Raw genomic sequence first — 12,916 nt, 5'->3', positions numbered from 1 at the left:
GCAGGTCAACAATGAAAAACTTAGTACCAAATAATGAATATTTAGACTGACGGTAGTATTCAAGTTAACAGCTTTGATTGATTTTGTTTGAAAAGAAAAATCCCATTTATTAAAGTACAGCTTGAAAAGCATAGATATACAGGATGATTTACTTATTTAAACACAGTGCTGAGGCTTGAACCCAGGACCTATGTAAGCATTCTACCCCTTGAACTATGCCCTCCAGTCCTTTTGTTTTTGAGACAGGTCTTGAGGTTACCTTGGCCCAGACTGAACACAACTTATGATCCTCCTGCCTCTGCCTTCCAAGCAGCTGAAATTACAGCTGTATACCACCACACCTGGCTTCATTTTATTTTTATAACCACTTCAATTTGCAAATGGGGAAAGTGAGGTTCAGAGAGAGTAAATGATTTGCCCAAAGTCATAGACTAGACATGAGTAGAACTGTAGTACGCAACTGTGATCCCAGCCCCACCCATGTCCAGTGCTCTTTCCTCTATATTATACTACATCTGAGTGGTGATGATGAAATGCATGGTTTAGCAATATTCTTGGCCATCAACTTTGTTTTGGTGATAAGGGGTCAGAGAACAGTTTATAGAAAGTTCCTAGAATTTAGATTGTTTCAAGAAACTTGCAAGACATCGCCAGTTCATTCTCTTCCTGAGCTACATTCAATACTGCTGTTCTAGAAGCTACTTTGATGGGACATGTTCTCACAGCTTGTCCTACAGGTCCACCCTATCAATATCTTTGAACAATGTCCCCAAATACCAATCAGCTATTGCTGCAATGCTGTGCAAAATAAAAACTTTGTGGCCTAAGAAAATTTTTTTTTTCTTGTTCACAGGTCTGCCAGTTGGCTAGGCCAACTCTGCTGGGAGTGGTTCTGTTCCCTATGACTAACTCTGGGGTCCAGCACTACTTAAGGTGTGTTCTTTTCTTGGTGGTTACAGGAATGCAAGGCCAAGCCAACACTTTATAGCCTCTGATATAGTCAGGTTCACTCACATTCCACTGGCCAAAGTAACTCAAAGGCCAAGCCCAAAGTCCACTCTGCCCCAAGGTGGGAGGAGGTAAGTGAAGATTTGCTGAATGATATGCCCATCTATCCTGTCAGCTGAGTGTGCCTCCACAAAGGAAGGTCAATCACACCTTTCCAAAAATCTTCAAATCTAAAATATTTTCTTATTTTTCAAGTCAGTTTTGCAAAGTTGCCAAAAAGTGACCTCCTTTACAGGGGACATCTCCCAAAAGATGAACTGGGAATATGAAGTGACTGTCTCCACACGAGAGATCCCCAAGATGGAAATTATCCATTTGATGTTGGGATTTTTATAAGAAAACCACTTCATTCCTAATGATCTGCCCAAATCAAGCCTCCCACTCCCCAGCTTTATAGTAGATTTGGAGACCTACAGAGAGAGGGTGATTTATAAGCTCCACCCTCGAACATCAAATTCTACCAATGAGAGACTTGGGTAAAATTAAGAGAAGTATAGCAATTAGGCAAAGAGACTCCTGAGTTTGAACATGTAAGTTTGGGTCTCTCCTGACACTGGACACTATTGCTTCCTCCACCCAACTTCTCAACGCCCATTTCCCCTTCTCTCTTCCAAACAGAATCCCAATTTTGTAGATGAGGTTGTAGCTCCGCAGTAGAGCACTTGCCTGGCATACACGAAGCCCCAGATTAACACATACAGTCCCGATTTTGCTCAGGGAACTTCCCTTCTCAGAAGACAATGACCCACTTCTAGCACAGTGCTCAGGAATAGGTCTAATTGCCCTGGAGCTAATTCCATCCCCTTTACCAGTGATCAGGCCCCAAATCCTAAGTGGCCTAGAATGGGCCAATGAGACTTGAGTGAGACTGTGGGCAAAAGTCTTCTGGAAGGATGGGCTCCCAGAAAATGTTTCCTCATTCCAAGGAGAAAGCCAAAGAAAGAAACTGCCCACACTGTTCCCCTGGACTTTACTGTGTCTTGCTGTCCCTTCTAAGCCCTACTTCAGTCTGAGGATCAAAGCAATAGGAATATGGCAGTGCAGCCTGATAAGTACCAGAGTCCCAAGGATACAGTGGAGGGGCTGACTTAGCCATCCTTACAGTTTACCCTGACAGTCCTCCCTTTAAAACGAGATGATAAAATACCCTTGTTCATGACGCCTGACTTGCAGTTATAGGCATCTTAAAAGTATCTACCTCAGTCACTTACCTGCAGCAAGTCTTTGGGTAAGTCACCTAATTTCCTTAACTCCCTTTTTGCACCAGTACCTATGTCACAGAATTATTGGAAGGAGCAAATGACAACCCAGAGAAAGCATCTTCAAATCAAAGTTGTCCAGCAGCTGATCAGGGTGCAATGCCTCACAGGTATGGTTTGTCACAGGGACGGGGCTGGGGGTGGGGGGAAGTTTGGCCCCTTCTAGTGAGAAAATACAGGCCCAGGGCAATAACTGCACTCCCCCTATGATTAGTTTTGCTGCCCCCTGGCTGTTTCTTCTAGAAATGTACAACAAAACCTTAACAATGGGAAGGGCCCATGTGTCTGCTTCGGATGCACAAAGTAGAATCTCCTATGTTAACCACTACCAAATCTTTGAGGGATGGGAGACTCAAGAAGAAGATATGTAGGGGTGCTTTATTTTTTAAACATTATATGATTATGACATAACCTGTTTTAGCTATATGAGAAAACACAAGCAATCAGAGAAAAGGAAATGAAATTTCATCCCTGATTCTATTGTTCAAAGACACCACTGTGAACACAAGTGTGTATTCTTCCAACTTCAAGAAGGAAAAGGGAAGTGAAAGATAGTCACCCTTATGCATTACATTAAGAGGGTGAAATGGTAAAAGCTTTTTTTTTCTTAAGAAGGCAATTTTGCAGCGTCTTTGATTCTGCCCTTTGGCTCAGAAATTTAACTTCTAGAAAAAAAACCAAGAGGGTAGTGGACACATACATACATACAGCTAACAAGTTCCCAGGCAGCATCTTACACACTTCATGTCTGTACTGTCAGTCCTCAAAGCAACTTGTGCATGCGTGTGCATGTGTGTGTGCGCTGGGCTGGAGGTCAAATCCAGGGCCTTGTGCATGCTAAGCAGGCATTCAACCACTGAGCTATATCCCCAGCCCCCTTCTCTTTTTAAACTGATGACTTTATTGAGATGTATTTCACATGCAGTCTTAGTCTGTTTGGGCTTATACTTAAGAGAAATTTATTTCTTATAGTTCTGGAAGCTGGGAAGTCTCAGATCAAAGCTCTGGCAGATTTAGTGTCTGGTAAGGGCCCACTTTCTACCTAGTGGATGGTGACTTCTTGCTTTGTCCTCACTTGTTAGAAGGGACAAGGGAGCTCATTTGTGTCTCTTTTACAACAGCATTAATCCCACGCATAAGGGCTCTGTCCTCATGACCTAATCACCCACCAAAGACCCACTGCTTAACACATTGGTCTCCTCTTTCTTTCTATCTGTCTTTCTTCTCTTTCTCTCTCTCCCTTCCTTCCTTCCTTTATTCTCTATTTTTCAGGTAGGATCTCACTATGTGACTCAGGCTGGCCTCAAGTTCACAATTCTCCTGCCTCAGCTTTTCAAGACCTGTGATTATAGCTGTGCAGCACAATGCCTGGTTAGATGTTAGGCTTCACCATATAAATTTAAGGTGACATCAGTATTCAGACCATAGCACCTACCATAAAATAGAATCACTTAAAGTACACAATTAAATGGTTTTAAGTATTTTCTCAAATATAACCAACCAATCATCACCATGGTTAATTTTTATAACATTTCTATCATTCCCAAAAGAAACCCTGTACCCATTAGCAATCGTTCCTGATTTATTTCCTTCCCTCCCCCCAGGACTTTGTCAACTACTCATCTCATCTACCTTCTGTCTTTGTACATTTGTCTATTTGAGACATTTCATATAAATAATACATATGCAATATATATTCTTTTCTGACTGGCTTCTTTCACTTAGCATAATGTTTTCAAGGACCATCCACATTGTAGCATGTATCAATATTGCATATTCTCTTTAATGCTGACTAATATTCCAGTGCATGGATATACCACATTCTGTTTATCCATTCATTAGCTGATGGACATTTGGATTTTTTTCCATCTTTTGGCTGCTATGAATAATGCTATTAATGAACATTTCTGAGCAAATTTTAATGTGGATGAATGTTTTTTGTTTCTCTTGGGAATGCACCTATGAGAGGAATTAGTGGGTTAAATTGTAGGTCTAGAATAAAACTACCTGCAAAGTGGGGGTACCATTCAACATTCATCGTGCCCCCCAGCAGAGTACAAGATGTACAGTTTCTTCACACCCTCATCAACATTTATTATGTTTTATCTTCCTATTGTGTATGTGTGAACTACTGTCTCATTGTGGTTTTGATTTGCAGAGAAGAGGTATTATTACTTTCATTGTACAATGAGGAAACTGAGGCACAGAGAAGATAATTAATTTACACACCATGACTCAGTAAGTGTGCAGAATGGTGTGTATAATGATGTATGCCAAAGAAAGTTACTGCAGCCCTGTTTGTAAAAATAAAAATGGGAACTGTGTGTGATCAGCAAGAATGTATCCCTACAGAGGATCCTCTGCAGCTCTCAAAGAACAAGGAAGGTCCATTCATGCTCACATGAAGGAGCTCAAGACATATATTTAGTGAAAAAGCCAGTCACAAGGCTAGGCATAGCAATGCACATCTATAATTCCAGCACCTTGGGAGGTAGAGGTAGGAGTATGGCAAGCCCCAGGCAAAAACCACAAGATACTATCTGAAAAACAAACTAAAAGCAGAAAGGACTGGGGCATGGCTCAAGTGCTAGAGCATTTGCCTAGCAAAACAAACACAAGGCCCTGAGTTAAAAAAAAAAAAAAAGAGCCACTAACAACCATACATGCATACAGCAGGGACTTTGTCACTTTGTGTGTGGAGGTCTCACCAACCCTCAACACAGGATGTAACATGTCATAGCAGCTGAACAAATGTTTGTTGTTCAATGAGCAAGTCCATCCAAGAAAGGAATGAAAGGCAAGGAAGTATGCAGAACTCTTGTTTCATGCTGCAGACCCCTGTCTTCTATGCATGAAATCAGTAGTAGTTGCAGCATTTTTGACACAGACCAAAAAAAAGATCAAAAATTCTTAGGGCCTTTACCAAAAAAACCAAAAAAAAAAAACCAATGAGGTCCCAGGAGTTGGTATAGCACTGAAAAGTATCCTCAGTGGCTTCCTAAATTCCCAAGGATGCTAGGAGGACCATCCTGGGCTTTAGGGTCCTCACTTCTAATGGGTGTGTGACTTGCTCCCATCCAAACTCTGTCATTGGGGGTTGATTTTGTAGAGGGGCAGACAGGCCCATCCCTGCCTGCCAGACATCCCCAGCCGATCAATAAGCCACTCTTCCAGGTAACAGGAATTCAATGTTGAGATGCCAACAGCCAATCTTGTTTTCATGCCTGAGAATATCTTGAAAATCAATAAGCATTAGAAGACACGGCCACGGATTTTTTCTTTCTATCATTTCTTAATATTTAATTTTTCATCCCAGTTAAGCACTCTGAAGAGGCTCAAGAATCAAGGGCTTCTGGTGAAACATACACAGGTGTGCAATCATATCATTCAAGGCCCAGGTACACTGGGTAGATTGAGAGACAATTAGAAGAGGGACCAGGAGCTGTGGTTTGATGGTGTTCTGCCAGTCAAATGAGGGTACAGGAATAACCTACATATTACAACAGTTACAGATTACAGGATTCAAACAGTGTAAATGACAAGTTGCACCAAAAAATGATGGTCATCAGAGGCCAGGACAAGAGAACGTGAGGTGGATGCACATCAGGCTGCTCCACGCCATTAAAGGGGAAGGTGAGGGTCTACTAGTACCGTCGTCATTTTTTAGTTTAATGAAGAGGGTTTCTCCACAATCTCTTGTTCTACCCCATTTATCATGCCAATATGATACAGGGCCAGATTTTCAGTGGAGTAGGATTTCCTTCCTTCCTTCCTCCTTCCTTTGCTTTCTTTCTTTCTAGGCACATTCATTCTTTCATTTCTAGGCACATTCTAGGCAAGCTCTGTGCCACTGAGTTACATCTCCAGCCCTGAACTGGTATTTACTTTGAGAAGCTTCTCTTATTCATCACATGCCTACTAGGGTCCCTTCTCTGTGTTCCTACAGAACACTTGCTTCTACCCACTTCCTTGATAATTTGTATTTTAAGGTCTTAGTATGAAATAGTCCATGCCAAAAAGTCAAAAGAACAACACAATGACACACATGAACTCCTGTATACTCCCAACAATTGGTAATATTTTAATGTTTGTTCTCTCCCTCTCTCTCATATATGTTGTGTATGTACGAACATATATGTGTGTGTATTTGTTTCCATGTAAATTGCAGGCATCATGACATTTCAACTTGCATCCCACCAAAGGCTAATCTTCCACCTAAAATGCAATGCAATATGATTATCACATTTAAAAACTTGATAACTCTCTAAAATCACTAAGCATTTGGTCCTTATTCACATTCCTTTGGTTTGTCTCCAATTTCCTATTAGATTTCCCTTTATTGACTGGTTTTTCTTCCCTTTGGACTGTCAGCTTCATGAGTAATGGAATGTGACCCTCCACACCCAGAACCCAGCTCATAGCAGACCCTCAGTATGCACTTGTTAAAGGAAAGATGAACTCCCATGCCCCAGTAACTCCAGAAGCATATACACACACACACACACACACACACACATCCGTTCATCCGTTCTATGGTCTATGTCAGAAGCCCTTCCTTCAGTTGATCCCCTCATAGCACCCACATTCTCTGGCTTAACCCTTCTGCCTTTGCCCTTTGGGCCACGACACCTCCATGGTCCAGCATGTCCTTGCCCTGCCGTAGGGTTTCCTCTCCAAAAGGCAAATCCGCACTGGTCACTTTTCTGCTTAAAACTCTTCTGTGTTCCCACTGAGGCCAGCCTAGCTTCCCAGCTTCAAGTACTAACCTGGTGGCTCCCACCTTCTTTCCTCTCTCCCTCCTGACTCCTGACCTCCCTTGACCTCTGGACTGTACATGAGCAATCCAAAACCACACATATCATGCCTGTCATGCTTCCATTCCCTCCACTTGGCACCTCCTCTTTCCAGTGCCTCACCTTCTTCTGAGAATATAGAGAGAAGCTCAGACCTCTTGTCCAGGGCCCATTCAATCATCTGTTCAACGCTGGAGCATGCTCACAAAGGCTTTGGGCACATGTGTAGTTCATTAAATAATTGCTGCCTGGACAAACAGAAACATTGTCCTAGCCTTCCTCCTTGTACCCAGTCAGCTGCAGCCCTGGCCCAGCCCAGTACTGTTCTGGGACCCAGCTCTCTCCCTCCCCAGCCCAGCCCAGCAGCCACTGGATGATACTCTGAGACAGCCTTGCCACTAGATGATACTCTGAGACAGCCTTGCCACTAGCTTCCAAATGGCTGCCAGGACCATGTGTGGTCTTCCCTTTCCTGGGGAAGGAGAGGCAACCACAGAACTGATCTTTTTATTTTTAAAGAAAATAATTAAAAATCTAAACACAAGAAGCTTTTTAGAGAAATAAATACTTTATATCTTGAAGTCCTCTTTAGGTTAAAGTATCCCCTAGGAGACAGAGGTGAGATGGTATGGTCCCTTCTGCCTCAAGTAAGATTCTCAGAATACAATATTGCTTCTGTGTACTTCTAAAAGAGAGATTTCAGTTCTACCTCTTATTTCACTGGTTCAGTTTACACTCGGAGGAGGGACAGAGGACTTTTCAAGTAGTCAAAGACATCTCTTTGGTACAAGAAACTCATCTTATACTGTACCTAATAAAGCTCCTGACATACTTGTCACCCCTGTCACCAGCCCCAGTGTAATAAGCAGAGCACGTAGAGATGACCTTTACCTTCATGACTCTCTGTTGAGGAGGGAATTTGTAACAACACAGACTAAATTCTGGTAGAAGAAAAGCTCAAAGAATCCCAGATACAGAGGGCCCAGAGAAGTGTGTAGCCAAGGAGGTTGGAGCCAAAATCCTCACTTCCTCCTCTACTTAGCAGAACACTCCATCTTGGGTGAATTCTTTAACCTTTCCCAGATCCAGATTCTTCTTCCACCTGTAGATAATGTCTTTCTCCCAGCATTCTTTATAAAAATGGAATGAGCTGTTGTTGTGTAGCAAGGTATAAAAGCTATTTTGGATTGAGTTTGGGCTGAACACCTGACACATGGCAGGCTGTGATTCTACTTAGCAAAGTAGCATGAATCTGCTTTCCCCTTTCTTCCACCTCAAAGGAAGATGGAAGAAGAGAACAGAATGGCTGAGTATGGGAGGAATTTTCACAACAGGTGCACTGCCATCCCCAATTGCTCACTCCTTTCCCCCCAAGAGTGGCCACAAGGGAGCACAGTGTCCCTGGAGCTTGGACATGACTGAGGACTGAGGTTTGAATCATGCCTGAGAAACCCAAAGTGCAAGAGAGACAAGTGGTCAGGTGGAGTGATGCAGCACAGTACTGAGTACTTTCTACAAACCAGAGACATGCCACAGGCAATCTGTGGGTTGTGTCAGTCTTTTTGAAGAGGGGCACCAGCAAGAATAGAAACTCTTCTGCAGAAAGGAGCTGATGACGCCTGTTATTGGGCCTAATTGTGTCCCCCTCCTAAGTTTATAAGTTGAAGCCCTTACCTCCCACTCTCCCCAGCTCAGAAGGTAACTGTATTTGGAAATACAGTTAAATACAGGCCTTTGAATAGGTGATTAGGTTAAAATGAAGTCCTTAGGGTAGACCCTAATCCAATCTGACTGAATGTATGGGCACACAGAGACACACCAGGGATGTGCACACACAGAGGAAAGACAGTAAAAAGACACAGCAAACCAAGGAGAGAGGCCTTGGTGTCAACAGTTGACTTGTGGTCTTGGACTTCTAGTCTTCAAAACTGTAATAAAGTTCATTTTTGTTTTGTAAGACACCTAGCCTGTGGCACTTTGTTATAGCAGTCCTAGCAAACTAATACAGCACTGCGCTGATGCCTGGGAACTAAGGAAAGAGTCTCAGGCAACCAGCTTCAGGGGGAGGGCAGTTCAGAGACTTTCAGAGATGAGGAAGGAAGATACTCTCAGAAGGAGCCACAAAATTGTGCCAAGAGATGAAGCATCAGGCTCAAACATTCACCAGGCCCAGCCCACAGGACATTAGCTTACCATGTTACTCCTCGAGAGCTTTCTCATGAGCTCTTGTTCTCCCAACCTCACTGAGGGCAACTGGAGATGCAGAAAAGACAAATGATAGAAGACAAACATGCATAAAGTTGGGGCCAAGTGTGCTGGGCACTCAGATGGAGACGCACAACAGCCTCATTGCTTCCTTTCCTCTAAAAACTCTTCTTTTTCCTTATTCTTTAAAACCTTACTTCTAAAGTCTTTCTTTTCTGTTCTTTAAAGTCTCTTTCCTTAGACTCGCTCTGTTCCATGTTTTCTTTAATCTCTCTTAAAGTCTTGGCCCTCAGACTTGCACTGTCTCATGTTCCCTTTTATAGTCTTGGTCCTCAGACTTGCAGACAAACAGCAGCCGCATCTAAAAACTGCATTAGCATAACTCTTTTTTTTTTTTAACTATACAAGACAAAAGCCCAGAGACTTATTAGCATAACTCTTAAAGTCTAGTGCTCAGACTTGCACTGTCCTATGTTCTCTTTAGCTTTTCTTTAGCTTAGCTTTTCTAAAGCCTATGTACAAAGTTCTCGGTGCAGAAAACTGCTCTGGTGGAGACTCACAATAGCCAGCATTCTCATAAGCAGCCCGTAGCCAGCCAATCAACAGTCCCCATTAAAAAAACCTCCCATCAATCCCCCATCAAAAAACCCTGCCATCAAAAAAACTCGCATCCTCCTCAGAGAGTCCTTTATATCCAGTGGTAAACAAGGAGGTGGAGCAACAGTTCTCTGGGAGGGATGTGACATTGTAACAAGAGAAACCTGTGTTCTTTCTCTGAACATAAACAACTTAGGAAAAGCAGCTGTGCTGTATTTTGCCTTTGCCCCCTTCTGCAGCTGGGGCCATGCCAAACTCAGCCTGTCATTGAGCACAGCTGTGCTTATGTCACATTCTCCTAGCTTCTCATAATCCACTCCCCACAGTTACCAAATGCTAAAGGCCTGCTCACCAGCCTGTGGTGCTATTGGGAGGTGGCAGAACCTTTGAGAGATGGGACACACTGGGAGGAGCTCCTTGGGGTCATGCCCTTGAAGGGGATGTTGGGACTCTGGCCCCTTTCTCTCTCTCAATCTCTCTCTCTCTCTCTCTCTCTCTCTCTCTCTCTCTCTCTCTCTCTCTCTCTCTCTCTCTCTCTCTCTCTCCCTCTCTCTCCTCTATTTGCTTCCCAGCCACCATGGGTTAAACAGGTTTCTTCTGCCACATGCTTCCACTATGATATAAACTGCCTCACCAGAGATCCAAAACAATAGGGTCAAGTGACTATGGTCTAAAACCTCTGCAATCATCAGCCAAAATAAACCTTTCCTTCTTAAAAGTAGATTTGCTCAGGTATTTTGTCACAGCAACAGAAAACTGACTAACACACCACAATATTAACCAAGTAGGAACTGCTGGTTCCTCTCCTGTCTCCTGTGTTCCCTGACAGGGGTCACAATCCTCACTGAGCCTCACATAAGCAAATGATGAAAGCATAAGGCGGGGATGAGAAACTAGCCAAAGAGATCCATTTCTCAGCAGCAGGCTCCACTGGAGGAGAGACAGAAGTCTCTACTGCGCATGGAGTTTGAAGTCTGACTTCTTCCACAGAACTGGACATGTAAGTTGTTGACTGAGACAGTGTTGGAACTAGAAGTGACTAGAAAACTTTTGACTCCTGAAAGTCAGCCAGCAGGGTCATAGACCTGCCTTAATTTTCATCCCAGAACAATGGAAGAGTGAAGCCCCACAGAAAAAAAAAATTATAGACAGTGATGGGCAAAAATAAAGTTAGCTTCCTGAATACAATTCATGAGTCCTGTTTATTTAACATGAATCCTCTTACATATGCAAGAGATGCTTATCCTACTCTCTGGCCAAGTAAGAGACATTGCTGAACAATTAACACCATTCCAAATTCCTTCCCTGACACCACTGACAACTCCATCTTCCTCAAGCAAGACAAAACTTGATGACAGCAGACAAAGTACTTAACAGATCCTATATGCCTTGATCTGACAACTCAGGAGCAGATGTTCTACAAACCCAAGGACTGACCACCTTCTAGACCCAAGGCCTCAGAGAAGACTAACCCCCAACCTGTGCAGGCCTTAAATCAACATAATACTCCAAAGAAAATGGACCTTAATGCAATCTGGCACTTAACAGGTGTGTGACCTTGGGTGAATGACCTAACTTCTCTGTATTTTAATTTCTTTGTCTGTAGAAGGGGGGTAATAAAGTATCCATCTGATAGGATTATCGTGTAGAACACATGAGAAAATCAATGCAAAAATATTGAAGACATTGTCTGGAATAGGGCGAAGAATTCAATTTTCATTCTGTTCTCATTACCCTGCATTACTTCTCAAAATGAAACTTTGTGATGACCTTGGTTTATCAGCATGACCGTGTTGCACAAAACATGACTGTTACACAAAGGTCATAAAGATAAAAAGCACAGATTCTAGAGCCAGAGTGACTGGGTTTGAACAGAGCAGGAATGTGAGGCACACTGTGTAAGTGTTTGCTATTCTTGTTATTAAAACAGTAATATTTATGTATACAAAAAAAATAGTAAGAGCATATTAACAGTAACTGTTATTAAGAGATGATCACTTCAGTAAGCCTACAAGGCACTGAAGATTCTTGTCACCCAAGGATATCAGAGGCACTGAGTGGAGATTAGCTGGTCCCTCATTCTTGGCTGAGAATTGACACCAAGACCTCTACAGATACCAGAATCTGAGGATGCTCAAGTCCCTTACTTTAAAAATGTGGTAGTATTTTCATATAACCTATGAACACCCTTCCACCTACTTTAAATCATCTCTAGATTACTTATAATACCTAGTACAATGTAAATGTTACATAAATGGTTGTTTAGAAAATAATGACAAGGGAAAAAGTCTATGTATGTTCAGTATAGATACAATTAAAAAAATATTACCTATCAGACGTTGATTGAATTCTCAGAAGTGGAACCCATAGATATGGCAGACTGACTATTTCCCTAACTGGGAAGGTGCCAAACTTGATCTCAGTTGCTTCTGCTTATTTGTTGATCGACAGACAATGCTTTTCAAGCAAATAGAGAACCTTCAACACAGAAACTCATCTTCTTTGGGCTGGACCCTCAATCCTCACCAGCAGTGGTCCCTACCCCCAGTCCTCAGCCTCTTGTATTACCTGGTCTGATTCCTTCCTCCAGGGCAGATCCTACCTTGCAAAGGAGGGATGAAGTACCCTGCTCTTTCAGCCTCCTGAGTAGGTGACATTTCGATGGCCTCCCACTCTCCTGGGCCCGGCTCACCACTCACTGACCTTGGGCCTGAAGACTGATGGCGAAGCAAGCGGAAAATATGAAAAGCCGATACTCCCTGCAGGAAATCATTGTTTGGTCGGTTCCAGAACTGAAAAACAAATGTAACGTTGGAGAATGGAGGGAAAAGTGCCATTCAAGGCCATTGTTACAGCCACTGCTCTGTGTATTGGGGAGACAAAGGGAGCCTGTGTGCAGGAGGACAATACTGTTGTGTTGCCAGCTGCTTCTGTGTTACTCCTGGGGACAGGGGACGAGAAATGAGGCCACAGTGTCTTCCTTGGTTTGATGTGCTCTGGACTTCACTAATCATAGCGACCAGGTCAATTACAGCCAGGAGGAGAGATTGGGAC

The 12,916-nt window shown here is 42.9% G+C and overlaps 1 protein-coding gene across 6 annotated transcripts in view; it reads right to left on the bottom strand.

Annotated features, from left to right (window-relative positions):
- The window catches only part of Prr5l (proline rich 5 like), a 160,786-nt gene extending 148,122 nt beyond the window's left edge, over nt 1-12,664 (bottom strand). For 3 of the 6 annotated variants that reach the window (XM_074044615.1, XM_074044611.1, XM_074044604.1), the window contains exon 1: nt 12,465-12,664. The gene's annotated coding sequence lies outside the window, so the exon portion shown is untranslated. Of the gene's footprint in view, nt 1-9,253; nt 12,409-12,430 lie in introns of those variants that run through there. The other 3 variants (XM_074044606.1, XM_074044620.1, XM_074044619.1) reach the window with 3 other exon arrangements.
- Nucleotides 12,665-12,916: the final 252 nt, after the last annotated feature.

The sequence above is a fragment of the Castor canadensis genome, chromosome 1 (genome assembly GCF_047511655.1).
Source record: "Castor canadensis chromosome 1, mCasCan1.hap1v2, whole genome shotgun sequence".
NCBI classification, from domain to species: Eukaryota; Metazoa; Chordata; class Mammalia; order Rodentia; family Castoridae; genus Castor; species Castor canadensis.
Note: the sequence above shows the minus strand (reverse complement) of the source record. Positions and strands in the feature narration are given on the sequence as shown.